Source organism: Medicago sativa, chromosome 3, assembly GCF_051527215.1.
Source record: "Medicago sativa cultivar Bolivia chromosome 3, Bolivia_mono, whole genome shotgun sequence".
Classification (NCBI taxonomy): domain Eukaryota; kingdom Viridiplantae; phylum Streptophyta; class Magnoliopsida; order Fabales; family Fabaceae; genus Medicago; species Medicago sativa.
This window is the reverse complement of record NC_140751.1, coordinates 23,639,101-23,663,797: the sequence shown is the minus strand read 5'-3', so window position 1 is coordinate 23,663,797 and position 24,697 is coordinate 23,639,101. Positions and strand designations below refer to the sequence as shown.

The 24,697-nt window shown below is 35.1% G+C and overlaps 1 pseudogene; it reads right to left on the bottom strand.

Moving 5' to 3' along the window:
• Positions 1–9,116: 9,116 nt before the first annotated feature.
• On the bottom strand, positions 9,117–10,275 carry LOC146936501 (aspartic proteinase CDR1 pseudogene; annotated as a pseudogene).
• Positions 10,276–24,697: the final 14,422 nt, after the last annotated feature.

The window sequence follows — 24,697 nt, the reverse complement described above, 5'->3', positions numbered from 1 at the left end:
TAAACAGATATCTGTTCCTTCATGTAACTGACTAGCTAGACACATGAATTTCTTAGGGACTTGTACTGACCTTGAGCAAAAAACATGCATAGATAACCAGTAGGTCAAGAAAGCTACATGTTCATCTGCAGATACTTCAGCACATTTGGTATCATGGTTGTTAGCTATAAACAAACCATAGGCAGGGCTATCGAAATTTACTGAGTATTGAGAGGTGGTAACATCTGGATTAAAGGTGTATCCAGTTGGTTTTAAGCTAGTAAGGCCAGCCACATCTAAAAGGGTAGGAGTGAGCATTCCACATTTCAAGTGAAGGCTGTTGTTCGATGGGTTCCAAAAATGTAAAGCAGCAAATATCAATTCATTATGGTATTTTGGACCATATCGAGATATTTGGATGAGATCAAAAATCCCTTTCTCCTTCCAGAATTGTCCCTTTTGTTTTTGAACCTTGTCTAACCAAGCAATGTATTCTGGATAAGTTTTTGGTTCAGTCCTAATTTTGGATTTTACAAAACTTAGGTCAAAAGGACCTTTTGTGAAAATTAAAGGAGGTTGAGTTTCAATACATGGGAAAAGAGAGTTAATCTCTGGAGTTTCAGGTTCTAGAGAAATGGGGCCTAAGAATGCATGTGGAGTATCAGTACAAGGGATGATTACCTGGGTTTTCCAGATAGCTTTTTCAGCTTCATTGATCTCTGGTTCGTTCACAAAAGCAGGAGCAGCACTGGCGATTTCTTTAGTAAAATCAATGGGTTCTTCGCGATTCACATGAGAAGTTCCTGCTGCGTTCGTCATTATTTAAGTGTTTTTGTGAGAAGTTGATGAATAGTGAAGATTTCGTGTTTAAAGATAGGAGTTGCAGAAAATTCAAAGTTTTTTCGAGAGAATTTGTGGCGGAGAAGAGGAACAGTGAAAGTGAAAATGAAATGGTGAAAAGTGAGAAGAGTAAAGGTGAGTTTGTTTCTATATGGACCTTTGATCATGACACATGTCAAGATCTTATTTTGACAGTTTTACCATTAAAGTGTTGTCTTTTCCAATGTTAGAGAACGTGGCCCACTAACTAAGATTGTGGGGTCAGTATTTAAAGGAAATTTGAATTAGTTTTGAATTAAATACTGACATCATTCATTTCGATGGAGAATGTTAGTTATTTTTTTCAAAAACGTCTTTTTCTTCTTCGGTGAAATCGAAAATGGCGTTTCTGGGGGGCAATTTGTTAGCCAATATATTTTACTAGCTGTAATAAATGTGGTCAAAGTATAGTTGACCTAGATTTAAAGAAGATTCGAACAGAGTGTTGTATTGAAAGCAAATATGGGTTCGAAGATGGTAGAAGACTTCGATAGAGCAGTTTTCGAAAGTGGTTATCAACAGTTATTCTTTAAGTCAGTTTGTATTTTAAGTTTGTTTTCAAATAAGTAAAACTGTCGACTTGTGGCAGTTGTAGTTTGAATTTCAAAGAAGTGTAGTTATTTCTAGACTTAGTATAAATAGTAGTTTTTCATAGGAAAAACGGGTCACAATTCCATCATACAAACTTACACTCAAAGTATCCGTATGGAAGCGAGAAACGAGTCACAAGTTGCAATGTATGAATCTGTGTACCAACTTTTATTTAATCAATACAATTTACCCTTTTTTCTTTAAGTGTTCTTGCACTTTACTTTGTTAAGTTCGATTGAGTTCAAGTGGATTGAATTTGATTGTTTTTATTGTATTTCTTATATTTTCGACACCAAAAAACACAGAATTTCTAACAACAAGAACAAACACAATATGTCCTAAGATTTACTGGTTGATCTTGCAAGTTACCATGTGTAAACCAGCGGTTGTTTACGAAAATCCAACGTAAACACTGCCACGTCATCAAATTAACAAAATCGCATGGGAATTGACGAAAATACCCCTGGCTTATTTTTTTTCCTTCAAAAAAAAATTCAGTTTTTTCCCGAATTTTTTTACGATTTTTTCCCGAAAATTTTTCAGTTTTAATTTTAACAGTTTTTTTCCGAATTTTTTTTTGACTTTTAATTATTTTTTCAGATTTTTTTAATTTAAAAAAGAATTTTCAAAATTTTTAAAAAAAAATTTTTTGAAGGAAAAAAAATTAGCCCAGGGGTATTTTCGTCAATTTCCATGCCATTATGGTAATTTTGATGACGTGGCAGTCATTAACTGGGTCAAGGGACGAATTTTTAACTGATTAAACTTTGCAGGGGCAAAAAAAAAGGATTAGCGATTGCAGGGACAAAATTTTAAGCGACCCCTATTTGCAGGACGAATAACATATTTAAGCCTTTCAAATATAGTATACGGCCATATTTTCATATCATATTATCAAATCGACGAATTACCAAACAAGTATTGTCAATGTCAATGGGGAGCAGACACAATATTGGAGAGGCTACCATCAAAGCTTTAGGTCAACGCAGGTTATACTTTCTTTTGATAGTGTTTTTACTTTCATTTGTTATCAATATTTTTAATGTGAAAATTTGATCGATATTCTCGACTTTGACACATAATTTGCATGTTCAGAAGCATGATTAAAGCAGCAACAACAACAAGAGTGGTTGTAATATAAGTAATAATATTATAGAGTATAGTAAATGATTCTTGGATGTGTAGCTGTTTTAAAATCTATTACACACACACACAAAATACAAATCATGTATTGTAATTTAAAAATTAAATTTATCACATAAATTTTTATTAAAAAAAATTCGAAGTAGTTCATTTTTTATTTTTTTATGAAAAGATCCATTTTTTTGGTTTATCACAAAGTCAATGGATTCATGATAACAAAAAAACATAACTAACTCTACAAAATCATACATCACAATATAGTTCTTTTATCGAAGTTACTAACTAAATTTTTAAAAGTATACACCATCTAGATAAAAAGTACACAATCTAAATATGTTCCTACTCTAATTTTCAAGGCCATAAGTTTAAAATGTGGCAAAAAAAACTTGAACCAATCGAGAAGCTCATTGAAATAAGATTATGAATCATAGATCATATTTTTCCTCTATCAATTGTTATTATTGAAGGGAATTAATAATACATCTTATTTTTTGCAAACCAGGTGAAGAAATCATTCACGGTTTTATCTTTCAAAGTGTAGCCTCACAATGTTGTTGTTTTCACGAAAAATGAGGTGGCCACCTCTTTTATACACGTGGATATCCAAATCCTAACTGATCAACAAAGAAGGATGGTTCTCATCTCTCCTATGACGATACATTTCATAAACATTTCTCATTCTGTTCCAATGAAAGGTCAAAAGTATACCATCATTAACAAGTGAGATATGTTGTTACTCCATGGTTGTTCTTTCTTGAACTAATACTTGAATTGAGATAACAAACAACAACAGCAACAACAATAACAAAAACTAAAACATTATGCTCATTTACAAAATAACTAAAACATGGTTGAGATGTTTCTACATTACCATAGACCATACTGGAATATCCATGTGATAGGACAAATTAAACGTGTCAATATGGAGAGCACAACAATTTTGATACCAACTATGAGATTAAGGGAATTGGAAATAATACGTTGGAAGTTTGAACTGTTGCTGAGGAAGAATTCAAGAATGCAACTAGCATAAATTTGGATACGAGTATGAACATGTCAGCACGAAATCCACTACTACCAAACTTTTACTCTTAGGATATTAGTTATGTGATTTATTTCTATGCAGTTTTTGGTATTGTGTATAACTCAAAAGTTTTAAGTTAAATTTTGATTTTAATTTTTGACATTGACAATAGATTATGAATGATCCTTTTCTTACATGTATTATCAAGGACATGTAATAAATATATTCTTATGAATTAAGTTTATGGTAGAAATTTAATCTTTCTTTAATCATTTATGTCTACTTTAAGATCAAGATCATGTTAAAATTTCTCTATTTATTTTTCTTACGATTTTATGTATTTGTGGTTTTTTTTAAATAAAAAAAGAAACGCATCTTCATAAATTCTAGTTTAATTGGTAAAAATAATAAGATTGTTATGTCGGAAGTTGTAATTGGAAATCGAACTTTGGTTTCTCCACTCGTGTGTGAGTTGTCATAAATTATGAAAATTGTGATAATGAATTCAAAAATAAAAGAGGATGATTGTAACAACTCGTTTTTAGCTAAAATTATTTTGATTATTTATCATATGGAATTATATGTGCTTATTTGTCTTTGTGTGTATTTGATTTGGGATTAGTGGATTTTTAGCCTAAAAGGGTATTTTAGTCATTTTAAAATTAAGGGGTATTTTGGTCATTTGCGAGTAAGGGTAAATTGGTAATTTTAATAGGAAGGTTATTTTTTATGCTTTAGTGAGAATAATTATTTTTACTAAGTTACTAGTGAGTTGAGGTAATAATTTCAAGATGGTAATTATTTGGTGTTTTAGCAAATAAGTTATAATCTCATCTTTTTGCTTATGGCTCATAATCATAAGTGTTTTGTGTGAATTATGATTTTTTTGACTTTTGATGTTGAATTTCGTGCTCCTAAATTATATGTAATTATGGGTATGTTAAATTTCATGGAATTGATGTGTTTATATGTTCAAGTTCATAGTTGATGTTTGTGATAAGTTGTTTTGGTGATTTTTGCTCAATTAAGTGTAAACCATGAATTTGTGAGTAATTATTGTTCAAACATGTTCCTAATCACTTAATATATGATTATATATGTTGGTATGTTGTTGGGGTTTGAATTGTTGTTGTTTGTGAAGTTTGAATGAAAATGTGAAAATGTAAGTTTTTGGTGAAAAATGAGTCTGATGATGATTTTGTGATGAATTGAGGTTATGATTTCATGTTTGTAAGTGTTTTGATTGTCTTTTGATGTATATTAACTAATTACAAAGTTTGGGAAACGAATTTCGGTCAAATTGAATCAAAATCGGGGTTTTGTGAAAAATTGGAGTGGGTTCCCAAGAGGAAACCCAAAATTTTGGGCTTCATGTTTGGTGCAACTCGCCTGGCGAGCTGGAGCTTGCCATGGCGAGTTGCTCAATGCAGCACCCATGATTTTGGGTGTTCCAGGTAGTTAGGGGTCGTTCCGGACTTTCCTAAATGCTTCTTTTGATTGTTGTTTTCATTTATAAACCTACTAGAACATCAAATGGACTGGATTAAGATTAATTTTGTGAATCAAATTGAACTTAGGTGAAAAATGTTCAAGAACATGAAAATTTTCGCAACTCGTTTTTCTCAAGGAAAATGGTAGAGTTAGGGTGTATTTTTTGTAACAATGATTTTAAAATGATTAGATGTGGTGTATATGAGTTTAAACATGGTGTTGCTTTGAAAAATGAGTTTCTTTTGAAAAAGGGGAAAATGAGACGAACTTAGGGAATTTTGAAATTAAACGGAATCAAGCTATGATGTGAATATGTATGAGCTATTGTGATCATATGTGATATGTGGATATGCTTCATTGATGAGTTTGAACATGGATGCTTTGCTTTCGGTGAATTATTTGGAAAATGTTAGTTTTTGTGAAAATAGATGAACTTTGTCAAAATGAGATTTTAAGATCGGATAACTTGTAAATGGGTTTGTGTTCATGATAATAGGATAGAATAAGAATGAATCAATGATAATTGAGTGTTTAATATGATGAATGTCATGATGTGATTAGTTGTCCGTCTTTTAAGCAAATCGTGATTTTGAAACGATATTGTTTCTTTAGGTGATAGTTGTTGATGATGATTATGATAATGATTTCTTTGGTGAATTTAATTTGATGATTTGATAATGACTCTTGTTGAATTGTGACTTGTTGATTGTGTGAATGTAAAACTTGATAATGCATATGGTGTTGAATTATGAAGAATGTAATTGGAGGTGTACTTTTACATTGCTTTGGTGAATATATAGCTGGTGTTAGGTGCATTGTCGAGTCTTACTTGAAGTTCATGTATTCATAGTCATTTTGAGTCTTTTGACGAATGTAATAGAAGGTGTACTTTTACATTGCGTTGGTGAAATAAGTAAGTGGAGGTGCACTCTTACGTGGGTGTGGAATCAATACGGTAAAATTATATTCGGAATCCAATTGGTACCACATGCATCTAGAAGAGTCTAGAACATTGCATGCACTTTATAATTGCTGAGTCATGTCTTACTTGGATATGTGAATTGGTGTTTATGTGAATTGGCGAAACTTGGTGAATGTTGTGAATACATGAAAAAGGTGAATTGTATGCATTGCTTGATTAGGCTTGTATACTTGATGTTTTATAATGATATGAAATTTTATTAATCATTTGAAATTAAATATGTCATTTTACTTTCATTTGATTATATTTTATTTGTGGAATGTTATCTAACCCCAGTAGTCGTTTGATTGACCGCCTACCTATTTGTATGAATGGGTAGACGACTTGCAGGATTAGTTGTTTTGATTTGCTTTGCTTGTGAGTATGCTTGAGGCTAGCTTTAGAGCTACCTCGTCTCTTTGCTTTGGAATCTTAGTTTAGGGCTCTAATTAGGGTGTCAGATTTTTGTCATTATTTATCATGTTTTGATGAAACTATCACTCAGTATGTTGAGATTTGAGATTTATATTTGGTGATGTATTATGATACATGTGACATGACTATTTTGGAGATTTTATTATATGTTGAGTTGTTATGATATTATTCCGCTACGAGTTTTGAAAAATTATTTATGCATGTTTTGGATTAATTAAAGATGCATCATCTAAATCTTTTGTATGATTGTATCATTTGCATGTTTTATCGTTTTAAGAGTATAGGGTGTTACAATGATTGCTTCTTCCAATTGGAAAAAAAGGAGGATGAATGAAGATAAGGGATTTTAACAATTAGGGTTCATGGTTCTTTAATATGATTCCAATCATTTTTATAGTTTAATTCTTTTTATTCTTTAGCAATTAATCAATTCGTTTTTGAGTGTCATTCTCTTTTATATGATTTTTTTCATTCAACCTCTATTATTTCAAATTCATTCATTTTTTATCTTTGGTAGCAAGTGAAAATGGAAAATTGCAAATGTATTATGTTGAGTTGACAAAATGCATGTTTAATATATATTTAAAATTATGTAGTATTTTTTTAATTGAATATAATTTTTTAGTAAAATAGCTACCGAATAATTTTCAATTTCTTCAACAAGCTCATAAAATTACCGGCAATTGACATTATTTCCTATATTGTCACAAACAAGATGCACAATAGTTATTTTTTTTTTCTTTTATATTCACTCATGTTCAAATTCCTTTTTCAAATCTGTTTTTTTTTTCTTCTTCTAATTTATTTTCTTTGTTCTCATGAAAGAAATAAACATAAACTTCTCTCTATGAAACCACCACTAACCAACCTTTTTGAACATGTAGTGTCTCCGTTTGAGCTTATTTAACTATGTTACCTAATTACGAACGCGGATAGTTGCAAATTTAATTAAGAGATGTTAATATATCAAGTGTGTGTTAAAATTTTATAGTGGATGAAAAAGTAGGTTTTGAACAACATATAAGTTAGATGTATATCTAATGCCTTATTAGCTTTGAAGATAAATAGTTTTCATAAGAAGCATTGACAGAACAATAAAAATGTGCACTTGGAATTGGCTTCATTCAAAATAGTTGTAATTAAGAGATGCTAATATGTCAAGTGTGTGTTAAAGTTTTATATTGGATGAAAGAGTAGAATTTGAACAACATATAGGTTAGATGTATATCTAATGCCTTAAGACTTTTGGGTGAAGATGTGATATTAATCTCACTTATGTGGTTTCTGTTGGTCTAATTAGGGATGTCAATGGGGCGGATCGGGGGCGGGGGGATACATCCCCGATCCCCGCCCCGCCGATGTATTCGTTCCCCGTCCCCGTCCCCGATCCCCGCCACGGGGGAATATTTTCACCGATCCCCGTCCCCACGGATCCCCGCGGATCCCCGTTATTTTTTTTATCCCCGTCCCCATTATTTCTGCAACAGCTTTTTCATTCAGAAGCTAATGAAGTATGCATAGAATAAGAAATTAAGGTATGTATAGATGAAGAACGGAAACTGGATCTGCAGTATAAACAGTAAACAGTAAACCGTAAATCACTCAATCAGTATAAACTGAAACTGGATCTGCAGTATAAATCACTCAAACAGTAAACCGAAACTGGATCTGCAGTATAAACTGGATCAGCATCAATCACTCAATCAGCATAAACTGGATCTGAAGAAACGAAACCTTAAACAGTATAACCCCAACAGTATAACCGTAAACTGGATCTGATGGAATTGAGGTTGGTGAACCTTCTTCTGAATAGGCGATCGAGGAAAGGTTGTGTTTGACTATGGCGGAGAGTGAGTAAAAAACGGAGGCGGACGGTGATGTACTGTGTGGATGAAAATTGGATGAAACGAGAAAGAAGGAAAATTGAAAGTGTGTGTGTGAGGTTGTGAATTGTGATACTCGTTTAGTGTGTGTACTGTGTGGATGAAACAACCAAAACCATTATTTTACATTTTTTTTATTTTTTATTTTATTAAACCATATGTGAAAAGTCCAAAAACCCATCGAAAAATATTAAAGCTATTTAAAAACACAAGGACATTACAGTATTTTCACGGGGTTCGGGGAATCCACGGGGCGGGGGAAAATTCCCCGATCCCCGCCCCGAAATGTCTACGGGGGAATATTTCTCCCCGTCCCCGCCCCAACGGGGGAAAATTCCCCGAAAATGGGGCATCGAATGGGGAATCCCCGCGGGGATCCGCTGTAAAAAATCCCCACTGCCATCCCTAGGTCTAATTGGGTCATCAACAAGAATCAACTCTTTTGTATGAAGATGAATATGAAGGAAGAAGATGAAGTAAAGTAAAATAAATTAGGTGTTGGTGATACACAGTTATATCTAATAGACCTCATTTATCCAATGATCACCTTTTTTAGAGGGTTAAAATTAATGAAATAGAACCAAATTGAATGATGGAACAATAAAAAGGACCAAATTGAAACGTTTAATAGTTAAGGGACCAATTTGAAAAAAGAATTAAGTTAAGGGACCATATGTTCAATTAAGCCTTACTTTTATTAGTACTTATCAATTAATAAACAAGTACAATTTTATAGCTTGATACAATTTGTGGGCTTAAAAGAGATAATGTTCTTTAGGGTGTCATAACCAACTAAAAAGTTTTGTTGAGCTATGTTCCCATATACGACCCAAGGAAATGCACTTGAATTAAAAGCAAAACACATAACCTCGTGATTCATTTGAATAAAGGTGTTAAGAGCATTCAACTTGACATCAGCACCACGAAAATGTGCAGTGATTATCGGTACCTCGTATTTTTTCAATGTTGTTTCGTAGCAAAGACTCAATTGTTGAGTAGGATCTTTAACACGCTTTAACTTAACCATAGATATTACTGCAGTTTCTAACCGAGAATAAACATCATTTGGCAACTGGGTTATTGTTGATCCTGAATCAATTATGGCATTGCCCTCATTATCTGGTATTGATGATGAATGCTTCAATTTTATAATGTGGTCTCCAACACTAAATGCTTCCAAATTTGTGAAGTAATTACCATTATAAAAGGATTGTAGTAAAGGAGTTGATACAACCCCATGACCAGAAACCACTGCCATATCACCAAAATATAGTTTGCTTGAAATATTAGCCTTTGAAAACAATGGCGTTAAACAATAAGAAAATTTTCCACCAATTGAAGAACCCAACTGAGATACTAATGAAAAATTTCCGCGTCCAAAACCAATAATGCCAGAGGCAAGCCCCTCAGTTGTCAAACTATTCTTGTGCCCACATCCGATCACGATTTTTGGAAATGAGATAGGAGAGCCATCATTTGAGTTTAGAGTAAGAGTATCCTTACTAATATCTCCTTGTGACCCTGACCTATCCAAATATGTAATTTCATATTCACATTTTTTTTTACGATTGGATGAACAACGTGTTTTTTCTCCACGTTTACGTATGGGAGAAGAGCAATGGATGTTTTTGTAGGTTGATGATTTTGAAGGGTTAAATATTGGAGATGTTTGGTTCAAACATGGTTTACAAGGCTTACATTGAAACCATATTCCGTCACTGCCTGTATCCATAACACCATAAAGCTGAAATGGTGGGGTACCAATTGAATAACTCATGGCATAATAGGAACCCGCATACGGTATTATAGTGGGTTTTGGCAAGTCATTATGTGAAAAAGAAAGCACATGATTCAGATAATGAGCACGATTGATGGAATGAGTCACAACATTAGAAACTAAAAATGCTATTAAAATTAAGTAGGGACTAAACTTACAAGGTCGCTATTTTATAGGGACTAGAAACATAATTAACCCTAAATTAAAAGTAAAACTAAAAGTAAAATATTTAGCATGTTAGAAAAATTTGTAATTATGAATGTTTTCTAAAAGATTAATTAACTAAAGTAAAATATATTTCATTGATTCCAAAAAAAATATTTTCAACAACTTTTACATTCAAATAGAGAAAGAGCACAAATAGAAAAGGAGCAAAAATATTATAAATTAAAAATAAAACTAAAAGTAAAATATTTAGCATGTTAGAAAAATTTGTAATTATGAATATTTTCTTAAAGATTAATTAACTAAATTAAGATATATTTCATTGAATTTTAGATTTTAAATTATTTATAATTTTGTTACTAAAGTATGTTTCATAAATAATGGTGAAGGGTGAAATTGATACAAATGAAAATATTACACTTGTATTAGATAATATTTTGAATTCTCTCCATTATTTATATGAGGTCAAACTCTCACTACTTAATTAGCATACATTCAATAGGAAATTTGTTAAATGCAAATTCATGTAACCAATATATAAAGTTGTTTACAGATAGTTCTAGTCTTCAGAAATTTAACCAATTCTAAAATATAATTAAATGTTTGATTAGTGCGACCGAGGGAGTCCGAACAAGTTAATAGATAAGATTCTTGGAGTTAAGGTTTGGTTTTAAAAATGTCTTTGAATTTGATTTGGGTTTTATGGTTAAAATTGGTTGAAAAGGTTTATGGTTGATTTTGTTGGAGATTAAATAACTTGAGAGAAAATGATACTTGAACTAAACGAGCGTGAGAGTAAAATAACTATAAGTTAAGATATAGAAATATAAATGTTTCGGGCTGGCTAGAAGCCCACAAAGCAAGGCCCATTAACCCAAAGCCCAAGAAAAACTAGGCAAAACACGATGATGGAACATGCGATGTCCTTTGCGGTGCATCCCACATAAGCACGCCTCCTGAGATTACGCCGCATTTCATGGAGATCGTCAAGCGTCCTCTCAACCCATATAAAGGTGACTCAGCGTCACCCTCAAGGTACACTTCACTTTTACCACATTTCACACATAACCACCTCTTTCAGATACTAACTTGAGCGTTAGAGTGCTAACTTGCACCGAAGCATCGAGAACCACTGTTAAGATTCCCTGATCGTCACAGGACAGATCAGTTGGCACTAGAAAGAAGGGATCATTCACTGAGTCCCATCGATTCAAACGATTTTCCACCATAATTGTTTTTGGCGTAACTGTTTTTGGTTACATGTTCCTCCACCGTAATGGGTCAAACAATCACCTATATACGCATGAAACCATGGTCGGAACTTGAAAGAGAAACACTGGAAGCAGAACATCCACCGTCGTGGAAATTCGATCAGCGATTCAGACTTTGCAAGATCGTTCGATTCCAATTCTCATGCCGGTGGGACAAAATGAGAAAGACACTGAAGCTTCTCCAACGACCACGAATAATGTGATTCCTGCAGCAATGGTGCTTCCTCCGTCAGGACCACCGCTGTTCGTTCTGAACTGAAATCGCAATCAGAAGACAAAGTAGAATCCTCTGCTACCACCTCCAGATGCGAACACACTCTTGAAAAACCTCACAAGTATAATCCAATAATAGAACGATAGGTTGAGGCGAGTGGAAGAGAATCAAGAGAAGATTCCCACGGAAATTTCTACACAGCTTGAAGTGGTGCAATGTAACTAGCAAAACAGTCTCCAACGGTAGTTGATGACACAATCTATGTTACGGCAAAGCCACAAACAAAGAAGAATAATCCTCTGGAGGATCCCGACGAAGGAAGTAGTAGTCGGTCCTCTTGTTGTTAAGGAAGCAAGAGAGGCTCCCCACCTCATCGTCATGGTGACATAAGACGAGAGGAGTGTTCCCCAACACGACGTCACAACCACCATAGAAGAGGGCCTTTCACAAGAAGAAACCTTGAATGCCCAATTCCACGCGCCTTTGAGAAACCTCTAAAGCTTGAAAACTATGATGGAACGAATGATTTTAAAGAACACATAGAACACATTGATACCTTCCTTGACTATCACTAGGGAAGAGGAGCAATGAAATGGAAGCTTTTTGTATTAACCATGAAGGGGGCTGAGATGACGTGGTTCAAAAAACTTAAAGATAACTTCATTGACTCTTAGAGAGATCTGTGAAGAATTTACTTCCCATTTTACTGCAGGAAGGAAACAACAAAAAACAATGGCAGTGTTAAACACCATTGATTCGTTTCTACAAGTGCATAGTTCTATCAAGTAGTAAAAATATCGATCCACATGGAGTTTTATGTGATTACCAATATGATTCTCTTTTTTGATTAGCTGAAAAGGAATAATTTTTAAGAGTAATATTTGTTTGGATTAAAAGGAATAAATTCTAAACACTATCTATTTCTCTATTTTATAATGAATTCATTTCTAAGGACAATGTGTTCTTTGGTATTTCATGTTTCCTCTCATAATACATGAAAGCATCTCAACAATAATTAAGTCTATACTCATGGTTGATTATCATTGAGACCCTTTGAGTGCAACCTTATTGTCCAAAAACTCACAAAACTATCCTCATGTTTTGTTATCTTGTCTAATCTAATTTGATCCAATATCAAACTTCACTTCTCGGTTCTTCGTTTGATATTTGAGGTATGATTAGATAACAATATCAAACTTCACCTCTCGGTTCTTTGTTTGATATTTGTTATAAAATTTAACAATGATGAGATTAGATTAGAAAATGAATTTTTATAAAACATATTCTAGACTTGGGTAGAGTAGGATTCAATCATTAGATTGGTCCAACAATCCCAAGACTAAAAAAGTCTACTGACTCATGATCATAGTCGACAATGAGTTAAAATGTAAAGACATGAAATTAAAAGGCATAAAACTAAAAAAAAAAAAAGGAATAAAACTAAACAACTGAAAATGTAAAGAGCATGAATATAAAGTGCAGAAATGCAAAGACCAAAAATGTACAGAACAATAAATATAAAATGCAAAAAAATAAAAACTAGAAACATATAACAATCCAAAAGTTTGCTTTCTACTAGAGAGTAAGAATACAAGTGTTTCAAGATTCTTTTCAAGTCTGATATAAGGCCGGTCTATAGTCTAAAATCATAGAGAAGGCACAGGACACATGGTCGTGCCTAGGGGTCGTGCTCTTTCACATCTTTTCATATTCCTGTGTCCAGAAGGCGCACAATCGTGCTTGGTATGCGCACATACCATGCCCAACTTCCTGTCCTTTCTTACTTCTTTTCTCTGCACATGCACACGGTCGTGCTCAAGGTCGTGATAAGTTTTCTGGTCTTGAAAATTCTTCCTTTTCTTCATTATTTGTCCTGAAAATGAAAACTAATATTTTGTAGTAAAGTAGCTCTAAAGTATGACCAAAGTTCCACAAATATTATTGAATGTTTACATCTGAAAGATGCAATTGAAGAACTGATTAAAAAGGGGAAACTCAACCATTTACAAAAGATGATTTCCAAAAAGGGGACAGGAAGAAGCGAAGAGACTTGCCACGAAAGTCTTCGCACCGCAGCAAATCTGTAACACCCCAATTTCTCCACATATTATGATTACCATATTTCTATATATTTTAACCTTATGATTTATAATCTTTGAAGGAAAAAAAAAAACTTATAAAAAATTAAGTGTTTAGAAAGTAGTACTTCCACGTATAGGAGTGTTAAAAGTTTTTTTTTTTTTTTTTAAATTGAATGCCAAAAAAATTGAATAAAATAATAAGGTTTGGCCTTCTACTTCCTCTCATGCTATCGGTTATTATGTGTGTATTATTCCTTGCAAATAAACTGCTATATCACTTCTTCTTCGGCGGCTATGATGATAATTGAATCTCCTCCATCGTGTGATTTAGAAAAACCCATGCATTTTATTTCATCAGTGTCCCTTACCACACCATAAACTAAGACCAAATTGGTACTCCTCTTGATGCCTTTTTCATTCTCTATTCTAGGAATCACAAACCGTTAGGTTATTAAAATAGGTCACTTGCATATGTGCCAATATTTTTCTAATTCCTGGCCACTTCATTAGTCGTTTTGAAAAATAGATTTAAGTTTTTACATTTTCCTCATCAACACCTTGTGGTAGAACTATTCATTCGGGAATGTTGAAAATATGGATTATGTCGATGTTTCGTTTCTGTGTCGTCTTGTTTCGTTGACTCTGCAAACTTGCCGCTATGAAATCTTGTTTTGAAACTGTTCCTTGCACATTGCTGAGGTATGGGGTGAGAGAAAAGAGTTCGAGTACACGAGTGTAAAATACCTGTGATAAACGGGAAAACTATATTTCCCAAAATTCATTCGGGGCACGCTGCGATGGTTGTGGCCCTTTGAGAGAATAATTAATTAATGTGCAAAGTTAAAAGTGGGAGATTAAAAGAGGAATTAGAAATATTATTAAGGTCTTGATTGATTTAAATTATGTTGAATGTGTGCTAATTGATGTTAAATTTTATGGTGTGCCTATGTTTGATCTATTGCATTTATTACAATTGATGAATTATTCGATGATGAATATAAAAGTGATGTTGAATCTTATTGAAATGAATTTTCGGTATGGAACATATATATAATGACTTCGGATGCTAAGATATTAGTTGGACAATGAATAGGTGTTGTCGAAAATATGATATGTGAATATAGTTTGACAAATGAGATGTTGTCGTAAGATGAATGAATATTCTTGATTACCCTTATTCGATTCAGATTGATGTGACTAATTGGAGACGAATGAATGTTATTGATTACCCTTAAACCAGGAGTTAGTGTTAATTTTGATTGTGTTTGCTCTTAAAGTGTATCCTAGACCAACGAGGGGAGTTAGATGTAAGATGTAAGGAGTATGAGAATGTTTGATTCATGAATGATAACTTATTAAGAATATGTTGATGGTAATAACGAGGATTAAAAATATGATTCAGAAACCTCCAAGCTGCCGTGAATGAAATTATGTTAAGATTGTTTATTATTTTATCTTTGTGAGATCATGTTCTAATGGTTAATTATTGTGTGATAGATGTGTGTGTGCAGATTTGTGGTAACTAGTATGAAATTATGTTAAAAATGCACTGCCTGTTGAATCTCTTACTGACTGGTAGAATTTAACTAGTTATGATCATGATTATATATGTTTGAACTGTTGAGACTTGATTGAGATTGACTGAAATGCATATGGATTTTTATTGAATTGTGTGAAGCATACACTGTGAATTGTGATTATTGAATGAATATGAATTGAATGATAAGGTATAGGACCTAGTGGAGTGTTTGGTCATCATCTAGGTAGGGTTTGACAAACCTAATATGATTGGGGAAGTACTAATGAATGAGGCATATTGTCTCGGGGATGAGGAGGGGGTCTATGAGGGCAGGGCCAACTTTGAATAGTCCGCAAGGACTCGGCCAATTTTGAATAGTCCGTAAGGACTCGGCCAATCTTGAATAGTCTGTAGTGACTCGGCCAACCTTGAATAGTCAGTAATGACTCGTCCATTTTTGAATTATCCGTCCACCGGGATGGTGGCATAGTACTATCGACCTCCTAACCAAGTACTTCGGAGTAGAATTGGTACCAAATAAAGAGATGTCTAGAGTCTAAGAGCATGCATATCATTTGTTTGAATTGTGACTGTTCTATTACGAATGATGTGGATTATCTCGTGAGAGTGTACTATTAACTGTCTTGAATGTCATATGTGACTATTTTTATCACTGTTTGAATTGTGACCGTTCCATTATGAATGTTTTTGATTACCTTGTGAGAATATGTTCTTGGCTGTCTTGATTATTATTTGTGACCATCTTTGTTATGACTATCTTGGATCAAATTGGAACATTATGTTTGTGAAGGTTTTAATTCTTATGTTGTAATAATTTTCTTGACTAATGTGAATCTGACAGATATATAGTATATTCTTTAAGATTATGAATATTATGTTTGTGATGTGATACGATTTTGGCTTAAGTACTTGCGTATTCTTTTCATATATTTTATACTATTACATGTTCTCGAAACTCACTCCTTCGTTGTTTGTGTTTGCTGGCTTGACCCTGCGGTTGCAAAACCGTAGTCTACATACAGGTTTACGAGTCTTAAAGTTCAAGTGTGGGAAAAGTTCCGCTCTGATAGTGACACTAGGAAAGGGATATACTTAATTATTAGTTTTGTACAAGAAAACCATTTTCTATGATGTAAAAGAAAGGATTTTCAAAAGCAAAGGATTCGATGTTAATATTATTATAATTTTTAAGGAAGTTGATAGATCTCTGGCAAGTGCACCAAATACTATCGAAGTAGTAAAAATATCGTTCCCACGAGGACTGTTTTTAACTTCAATAATTCAATCGCGTTATAAAAATAGGATGTATAAAGGTTTATTTTTGTTTGCCACTAGGCAGTAGATTTGGTTTGATTTTATGAAATCAAATAAAAGAATAAGATTTGATTAAGAAAATATGGAGAGAGATGAGATCAGGTCTTCGAATCCTCTATGTTTCCCCTAATTGGTTACTGCACCTATTATTACTAATGATTTTCTAGTTTCACGATAGTTAACAAATTATCCCTAATCAATCCCTTGAGTTAGGACCCTCTTCTTAAACTACAGCCCCTAATTCCTTAGGTGGTCTAATAATCCTTGAAGGTTTTATGAACGTTAACCTAATATCACTAACAAACGATTATCTATTCCTAGACTAACCATGTTTATCAGAACAATTCAATTAGGTCTAAGTCGAAAGCTATGGTCAGTAGTCATTCGATCTCACAAAATCATGTTTATATTTGATCAGGATATAAAAAGCATTAAGAACAATTGAATTGAATAAAGACTAGAAATTCATTAATAAATAATAGAGTTTCACAGCAACATATGATCAATTAGGGTTACATAGGTTCATCTCCGACCTAATCTCTAAGAGATTTAGCTACTCATAATTGAGTTTACAAATAGCATAATCAATGGAAGAATTAAAACATACATAAACTGGGTTAGAGATGATGAAATCCTCTCCGCTGCAGCCTTCTGGGTGTTAAAATCGCACTTTAGCTCTCCAAAATCGTAATCCCCTTTGTTTGAGACTGACTTCAGCTTAAATAGGCAAGTTCTGATCGCCCAAAATCGTACCACGATGGCACAAATCGTACCACGATTGGTACTTTGAACCCTAATTTCCTTTAAAGCCCTCCTTGAAATCGTATCACGATGGTATGGATCGTATTGCGATCCACTCTTCAAAAAACATGCTTTCTGACTTCAAGAAATCGTATTGCGATTAGCAAATCGCAGTACGATTGGCTTCTTCCAGTTCTTCCATATTTGATGCTTTTAACTGCTCCTGGACACTTAATGTTACTTAGAACTCTATCAAAATGTCAAAATAAGTCCTAAAAATTACGTAATGACAGCATGTCATCACAACCCCAAACTTAAACCATTCCTTGTCCTCAAGGAATTTGCTTGCAACAGTGACAAACGACAGTAAAATAACAGTTACCTGACAAAACGATAGTACCCAAAAGTTCATTCTCCTTCTAGCTAAAGATGAGCTAGTTTGACTTGTTCGCATCCACCAATTCACAACTCCACGCATTCAATTGGAACAGGGTTCTACCAGTCGACATGCAGGTCTACATATTACCATACGCTTGAAAAGTTTCTAAACATCAATCAAAGTCAATATCATTACACACTTTTGAGGTCTTTAGGGTTATAACGGGGCTTAGGTGAAAGGTGGGATATATTTGGATAAGTAGGCTACACAAAATTTGAGTTAGGCATTCCTACGGAAGTTAAAGCACAAAATTCATTCCTTCATTCATTCACCTTGTGGAAATACAATCAATGCAAAGGTACTAGAGAACATTTTTAACATTTAGGGACACTCGAGTTTGAAGTTACTCGGATTTTCAATGTTTTGTCCCTTTTTCATCATTCAATTTCTCTCTTTTTTTTTTTTTATACACCATTTTTGTGTGTATTTTGAATGACAATTTCTTTTTCTTTCATTTTTGTTCTCTTATTCTCTAGTACCCCCACCCCAAACTTAGTTGGTTGCAAATTCCAATAGCAACCCCAAACTTAATCTTTAGCAACATTCTACAATGCCTTAACTCAGAAAATACATTAAGGGACAAGTCCTAAAAGTCTCTAGGCTTGTAATGTAGTTTGTCACCGAACAAAAAGTTCTAATCCTACCGGCTCACAATTGGTTAAGAAAGGATAAATTCAACAAATTAAAACAGGGTAGGCTTCAAAAAGGCTCACAGGACCAAGCACTTTTGCCTCAGTGTGTAATTGACAAAGACCAATCAATAATAGAGAAACAATGCAAGTTCTAGAAATGTAGTTGCATGGAAAACTAATCTAAATATAAGTAAATTGAAAAACAAATTTGGCAATGAACCTTATGGCTGAGATTTCTGGGAGTATGTGACTACCTAGCAACGCCGTACACTTCGCCTTTGAATCAAGTCACCCCTCCTTTTGAACTTTTAGAATACCGTTTCATCAGACAACTGTTACTAAACTGGAATAGGTCACATAACAAACAAATTCGTCAATAATAAACAAGTGCAGGAGCAGTTACAATAGGGAAATAAGTTCAATGGACTTCGACATTAAAAAGAAAATAAAGACAATAGATTGAAAACAAAGTAAATCTAGTGGGTTGCCTCCCACTCAGCGCTTCTTTATCGTCACTAGCTTGACTGCTAAGGATCCTTAGAGGTCCTTCAGAATGAGTGCCACCCTTCCTTTTGGTAGGTCGCCACCTAGGTATGGTTTAACTCTTTGTCCATTCACTTTGAAACTTCGATCTCCTTCAGGTGTCACTAGTTCAACAGCTCCATATGGTGACACACTTTTGACCAAGAATGGTCCAGACCATTTTGACTTGAGCTTCCTAGGAAACAGCTTCAACCTGGAATTATACAACAAAACTAGTTGTCCACAGTTAATATCCCTAGACACTAAGTTTTTGTCATGATACCTTTTTGTCCTGGCTTTATAGATGAGCGCATTTTCATACGCTCTAAGCCTCATCTCCTCAAGTTCATTAAGTTTCAAAATTCTTTTCTTACCAGCGGCTATTTGATCAAAATTTAAGGCCTTAATGGCCCAATAAGCTTTATGTTCTAGCTCGACTGGAAGATGACATGCCTTCCCATAGACTAACTGATAGGGTGAGAACCCAAGATGGGTCTTAAAGGCTGTCCTATATGCCCACAGTGCGTCATCTAATTTCCTAGACCAATCTTTTCTATTTGACGCAACTGTCTTCTCCAGAATCTGTTTCAACTGTCGGTTTGAAACCTCTGCTTGACCACTAGTTTGTGGGTGATAGGGAGTTGCAACTTTGTGCTTAATGTTATACTTTTTGAGCACATTTTCAAGAAAATTATTGCAAAAATGCTTCCCCCCATCACTGATCAATACTCTAGGGGTTCCAAACCTAGTGAAAATATTCTTTTGAAGGAAGTTGACAACCGTTTTGGCATCATTAGCAACACATGGTATCGCTTCAACCCACTCTGTGACATAATCAACACAGACTAGAATATGGAGATAAGAGTAAGAGGAAGGGAATGGTCCCATAAAATCAATACCCCAACAATCAAATGGTTCAACTTCAATGATTCCTTTTAGGGGCATTTCATTCCTCTTTGATATGTTACCTGTCCTTTGGCATCTGTCACATCTTGTGACAAAGTCGTGGCAATCTTTGAAAAGGGTGGGCCACCAGAATCCACTTTGCAAAATTTTTGCAGCTGTTCTTTCTCCACTGTGGTGGCCTCCATAAGCTGAGCTATGGCAGTGCCACATGATACTATGTGCTTCCTCACCTGCAACACAACGTCTAATCAAACCGTCAGTACCTACCTTAAACAGATATGGGTCATCCCATAAGTAGTGGTTTGCATCTTTGAAGAACTTTTTCCTCTGAGGATAGGTCATATCATCAGGAACTATGTTGCCGGCCTTAAAGTTTGCCATGTCAGCAAACCAAGGTCTTTCTCCAATAGCAAACAGCTGTTCATCAGGGAACTCGGCCTTGATGGCCTTCTCCTTCTTTGTTACCTCATCATTTTCCAGCCTTGAGAGGTGGTCAGCTACCACGTTCTCGACTCCCTTCTTGTCACGAATTTCAAGATCAAATTCTTGCAATAATAGGATCCACCTCAACAGTCGAGGCTTTGAATCCCCTTTAGTTAAGAGATATTTGAGAGCTGCATGATCTGTAAAAACAATAACTTTGGAGCCTATTAGATAAGAACGAAATTTTTCCAATGCAAAGATTACCGCAAGCAATTCCTTTTCAGTTGTGGAATAGTTAACTTGATTTTCATTTAAAACCTTGCTTGCATAGTAAATTGCATGAAAAAATTTGTTCTTGCGTTGGCCTAGGACTGCACCAACAGCATAATCACTTGCATCACACATAAGTTCGAAAGGTAAATCCCAATCGGGTGCAATGATTATTGGTGCAGTTACCAACTTGTTTTTAATCAAAGAAAAAGCATTTAGACATTCAGAATCAAAATTAAACTCGTTTTCTTTGACCAAGAGGTTACAGAGGGGTTTGGAAATTTTAGAAAAGTCTTTTATGAACCTCCGATAGAAACCGGCATGCCCCAAGAAACTCCTTACTCCTATAACATTAACAGGTGGAGGAAGTTTCTCTATAACCTCTATTTTGGCTTGGTCCACTTCAATGCCTTTAGCACTTATTTTATGCCCCAAAACTATACCTTCAGTTACCATAAAATGACATTTCTCCCAATTCAAAACAAGGTTAGTTTCGGTGCATCTTTTAAGTACAGCATTTAAATGGAACAAGCATTGATCAAAAGACTTACCAAAAACAGAAAAGTCGTCCATAAATACCTCAATGTTCTTCTCTATCATATCAGAGAAGATGGAAAGCATACACCTTTGAAAGGTTGCTGGCGCATTACACAGCCCAAAGGGCATCCTTCGATAAGCAAACACTCCAAATGGACAAGTGAAGGCAGTCTTTTCTTGATCCTCCGGAGCTACTGCAATTTGATTATACCCTGAATACCCATCCAAGAAGCAATAGAAGGCTTGGCCAGCCAATCTCTCAATCATTTGATCCATGAATGGTAATGGAAAGTGGTCCTTTCTTGTTGCGGTATTCAACCTCCGGTAGTCTATACACATTCTCCAACCAGTGACGGTGCGGGTAGGTATCAATTCATTTTTTTCATTTGCTACCACCGTCATTCCTCCTTTCTTGGGTACCACATGAACTGGACTTACCCATGAGCTATCTGAGATAGGGTAGATCATACCTGCATCTAGTAACTTCAGCACCTCTTTCTTTACCACTTCCTTCATTGTTGGGTTAAGTCTCCTTTGAGGTTGAACCACCGGTTTGTATTCAGCCTCCATGTGTATTTTATGCATGCAATAAGCTGGACTAATACCCTTTAAATCAGAAATGTTCCACCCCAAAGCTCCTTGATTGTCTTTTAACACCCTCATTAATTTTTCTTCTTCCAAAGGTGTCAAGGTATTGCTGATGATTACTGGTTTAGAGGCATCCTTAGTGAGAAAAACATATTTCAAGTGAGAAGGGAGTTCTTTTAATTCTGGATCTTTCTCTCCTTCTCCACTCAAAATATGAGCATCCATAGAGTGCTTACCCATTAATTCTTCTATTTTTACCGGACCCAACTCTTGCTTGCTTGCTGCTAGTTGCTTCACACAATCACTTACTTCAAGATCTTCATCATCTTCACCTTTTGCTATAGAATTCACAATTGCACGTTCAAGAGGGTGTGTTGGTTGATGTTCACAAGAGTCATCTTTAACTATTTCTTCAACAATGTCAATCCGGTAACACTTGGGATTTTCATCTTTGTGCGTCATGGCCTCAAATATATTAAACACTACTTGCTCCTTATGGAATCTCAACATTAGCTCTCCTTTCTCAATGTCAATCAAAGCACGGCCAGTTGCAAGGAAAGGTCTTCCTAGAATGAGTGGCATATCTTCATCTTCAGCCATATCCAAGATCACAAAATCTGCCGGAAATACCAAGTCATTAACCTTGACTAGCACATCTTCAAGTATACCGAAAGGATAAGAGATTGACCGATCAGCTAAAGTAATGGTCATTCTTGTTGGTTTTGGCTCCCCACACTTAAGCTTCTTCATCATTGAAAGTGGCATCAGATTTATACTTGCTCCCAAGTCACATAAAGCTCTTCCAATGTCTACCGGTCCAATTGAGCAAGGGATAGTAAAGGCACCAGGATCCTTCAACTTAGGTGGCAGCTTCTTTTGAAGAATAGCACTACAATTTTCAGAAAGTGCTATGTTCTCATCATCCTTAGGCTTCCTTCGTTTGGTTAACAAGTCTTTCATGAACTTAGCATACAACGGCATTTGATCAAGAGCTTCACCGAAAGGAATGTTCACCTGTAGTTGTGAGAAAAGTTGCATGAACTTCTTGAATTGCCCTTCATCCTTTTCTTTCTTCTTTGAAAGGTGAGGGTATGGAAGCTTCACATATGATGGAATAACCTGTGGTTTGTCTCCATCTTTCAAAATTTGACTCTTCGACTTCCTCAAGATTGAATCTTCATCAATTAACTTCTCACTTTTTTCTCCCTCTATTTTTTTCTTCCTTTCATTTTCAACTACTCCCTGATCATTTTCTTTTTCAACTACACCCTCATCATTTTTTTCAACTACATCATTCTCCTCCACCTCAACTACATCATCAACCTTCTTTGGAGCTTTTGGAACTAAAGGTGTCAAAACCTTTTTGCTCCTCAATTCAATAGCATTACAAGACTCATTCTTAGGGTTGTCTTTAGTGTTACCTGAGAATCCGCCTTTACTTTGTTCAGCCAATTGCTTAGCTAATTGCCCCAGTTGAGTTTCAAGCATCTTCCTAGAAGCTTCATTGTTCTTTCTTTCAGCTTCTTGACTCTTCTTCATCTCTTCAAAGTTGCCTTGAGTCATCTTCATGAAGTTCTTCATAGTTTCCTCAAGAGCTGATGGCTTCCTTTGTTGTTGTTGAGGAGGAGTGAGCATCTGAGAGTTCAAAGCATTGTTATTTGAGTAGCTTAGATTTGGATGCTTATTAATGCCTGAATTGTAGTATTGATTCTGCCTTTGATAACCTCCCATGAAGTTAGCTTCTTCACTTGATCCTTCCGGAACACATTCACCGTTGGGATGTTCTTCACCACATAAGTCACACTTAATTGCAGCCACTTGTTGTTGCTTATGAGCCAAGGTGAAGCCTTGAAACTCCTTAGTTAGAGCTTCAATTTGTTTGTTCATAGCTGCTTGGTTAGCAAGGATAGCAGTTTGTTCACTCACCCCAAACACTCATCTTTCTTTCTTTTTAGCTTGATCACGATACTCATTGCCAGCCATGTTTTCAATTAGAGCTTGAACTTCATGATCAGTTTTGCTTTTGAGACTACCTCCCGCGGAAGCATCTAAGAACATTCTAGTGTTTGGTGTTACCCCCTCAGTGAAGATTTGGAGGTATTGCTTCTCGGTGAACTCATGATTCGGGCATCTCTTAAGAAGTAAGTTAAATCGCTCCCAAGCATCATACAATGATTCACCTTCTCCTTGCTTGAAGTTAGAGATCTCCATCTTCTTTTCCCAATATTTAGACATAGGGAAATATTTCTCCAAGAACTTCAGCTCTAACTCTTCCCATGTTTGGACAGTCCCGTTTGGTATTGTTAGCAACCAATCTTTTGCTCTTCCCGTCAAGGTGAAAGGAAACAGCCTTAGCTTCTTTTGTGCTTCAGTCACGGTGGCTGGTTGCACACAAAACTCGCAGGTTTCAGCAAAACGGCTCAAGTGTTCATGAGGACTCATAGCTTCAGTCCCATCGAATTGCTTGTCCCTCAAACCGTTGAGGACAGTTGTCTTGATGTCAAAAGCTACGGGGTTAGCTGGTTGAAAAGTGTGGGTCAGTTGACCACGATGAGTGGCTAACCCGTAGTCTCCTAGCTTAGGTCTCGGTGGTACAACTCCTTCTCCGTCCATAGTTGCAGATTTAGGAGAAGAGATAGTTTCAGATTCAGTTGAGAGTGGCTCCGGTATTTGTTCTCGAACACCCGGTGGAACGGACTGAGCTAACCTTTGTGACCGGACAGCTTTCCGAAGTGCTCTAGCAGTCCTTTCAATTTCCGGATCGTACTCTAAGTCCTCTGAGCTCTGTTTACCTCGCATAAACAGCAAAATACCTTAGTAGCACTGCACAACGCAAAGTAATCAAGTGAATATGAAAACAGAAAAATAAAAATTAAAAACAGAAAATTAAA